This window comes from Engraulis encrasicolus, chromosome 9 (assembly GCF_034702125.1).
Source record: "Engraulis encrasicolus isolate BLACKSEA-1 chromosome 9, IST_EnEncr_1.0, whole genome shotgun sequence".
Taxonomy (NCBI): Eukaryota; Metazoa; Chordata; class Actinopteri; order Clupeiformes; family Engraulidae; genus Engraulis; species Engraulis encrasicolus.
The window spans coordinates 48,557,558-48,560,057 of record NC_085865.1 but is presented as its reverse complement, the minus strand read 5'-3'; the positions used below and the strand labels follow the sequence as shown (position 1 = coordinate 48,560,057).

General features: G+C 44.5%; 1 protein-coding gene across 1 annotated transcript in view; it reads left to right on the top strand.

The window, feature by feature from the left end:
• The window catches only part of LOC134455303 (roundabout homolog 2-like), a 150,041-nt gene that overhangs the window by 122,179 nt on the left and 25,362 nt on the right, over positions 1–2,500 (top strand). The window lies entirely within an intron of this gene.

The window sequence follows — 2,500 nt, the reverse complement described above, 5'->3', positions numbered from 1 at the left end:
TTGTTGCAATTATCATTCCCAGACCAAAAACCAATGGCTGGGCACTGGACTGCTACGCTGGTGACCCGGGTTCGATTCCAGCCCGGGTTGTTTGCCTCTCCCTCCCAACTCGCTTATTCCTGTCTCTCCTCCACTGTCCTACCACAAAAAATAAAGGCTTAAAAATAGATGCATTCAAAGTGCATGTCCACCTCTTCTCTCTACTAATCGGTCAAGTCGCTTCTCACTGTTCAATACAAAAAAGATCAGACCGTACCTGACCCAATATGCCACTCAGTTTCTGGTACAAGTCTTGTACATGTCTCTCATGTCGACTACTGCAACTCCCTTTTTATTGGTCTTCCAGCCTGTGTAATAAGACCCCTACAAATGGTCAAGAATGCAGCGGCGCATCTGGTGTTCACCCAACTAGAGTGTGGCTCGGGCCGTTTTTTTCTGTCCGAGCCCGGCCCTCAGCCGACAGAAAAGTGATCGACCCCGACCCGAGCCCGAGACTAATTAAAATGTTTGTGTCCGAACCCGTCCGAAGCCCGAGACCACTGTAATAACAACAGAACGTGTGCGCAAGCAAGATTTTCTATGTGAGCTCCTCCATACTCAAAATAGCACGTGATAAATAGCCAGGATAGGCAAAGACGTTAGGATGAGGCAATTTGCAGTAGCCTAATTTAGTTACGCACGCACAGTAAGTAGGCCTATAAACACACACACACACACACACACACACACACACACACACACACACACACACACACACACACACACACACACACACACACACACACACACACACGTGACAGCGCACCTTATGTTTCTTTCGGTTAGACTAACCAGAGATGTTGGGTGCGGTGATCAAATGCATGGGAGGGGCGTGAGAGGATAAGAAAGGCGAAAACTAACGAATACGTTTTGGATGCAGCCAGTGCGGCTATGGAAGCATTTGTTACGTCACTGTTAGTGCAAATAAATCCCCGCGAGCCCCGTGAAGCTAACGCGCTATAAGTTAACCCCGAAGAACAGTAGCCTGTTCGGCCCTCCAAGAGAATGTAATTTCCCCTGATGTCCATGCGGTCAATATAAAATCAGGAAAGGTTGCACGCGCATAGTTAGGCCTACAACTGAACAGTAAAAGTGACAACAATTAAGAACCTACGTGAAGGACATGACATGTCACAGCGAATAACCCTAGTAACAGGAAACCTCTCCGCCCTACCTTAGGCTACCACACGTAGCGTGTGCGTCTTCTTAGTTATCCATATTATGCTCCTTGCTACCCCATGCTGGAAATGTAATCCTTGGCGAAAAATGCAATGACAAACTTCGTCATTTTATGTTCAACATTTAAGACAGCATCGAAGGCATGTCAAAACATGGCCTACACTAGGCCTACAACAAAAGACTAAGCTGTGACGCTCACGCAACCAATAGCGTCCAGGCAGCAATTAAGCCGGCAGTTTCCAACATGCTGCACTGACGCCGACTGTGTCTCCCTTTTCATTCATCTGTTTGTACTGGTTTAATTGTTCAGTCATTAACCACCTTCATTTGTCATAATTTTTACCCAGCATTGTAACATGGAGTGCAGGGAAAGGCCTACCGGCATTTCTTATGTTTCAATGTGTCCATTTTACCGCGTTTCAAAACGCATGTTTCATACCGTTTCACATTTCTCATCTTTCATCTGTTTACTATTTTCTTAAGGTTAAAGAATCACCACTTGAGCAGACTATTTGAAATCATAGAAGTTTATTTACTTAAAAGATTGTAATGCAAACATTTCTGATTCAGTTAATCACCAACTTACCAGCAGCAGTCACTTCCTTATTGAGAGAACCAGAGGGAATGTTCCACTGTGAATTTATAGTGGGGTGGCCAAGGTTCAGCGGGGCAAACCATTTTTAGCAGGGGTGGTTTTACTGGGAATGTTTAGAATGTATTTTATTGTGCATAGAAAAGGTTTCAGCTAAAGAAAAGGATTTTGGTTGTTTGTGTATTTTGTTTGCATTCCTTTGATTTGTTATTTTGGGCTTCAAGTATTGTTTTTGAGTTGATTGATTTATTTTGCTGAATGGTCTTACCTGAGGGGAGGGGCTGTTTGTTTGATAATGGCTCAGAGCCTCAGTGTCAAGAGGAGCAGCATAGGAGACAGTTGTGTCTCAGAACTGAATGGAAGTAGTGGCTCAGAAGCTGTTATGCTATAGTCTGGCACTCTTGCCATGTTTTGTTTCAGGAGACTTGTGCTCACCTTTGTTTTGCTCATTTTGGAAGCCCTGTAAAAATGCACTTTTAAGAAAATTGAAAAAGAAGAAAAATAAAAAGAAAAGCTTTTCCTTTGGGAAGAAAACTGTCTCTTGTCCACTCCGTCGCCGGTCATCCTGCTACAGCGCTTATTAAGAAAGCAAGTTGACTCGGCATCCCTGCTCGGCTGACTCGGAGTGAGCGTCCATGTTGCCACTGGTAACTGGCGCGTGCATACAGCCAATAATAATCACTCGCACGA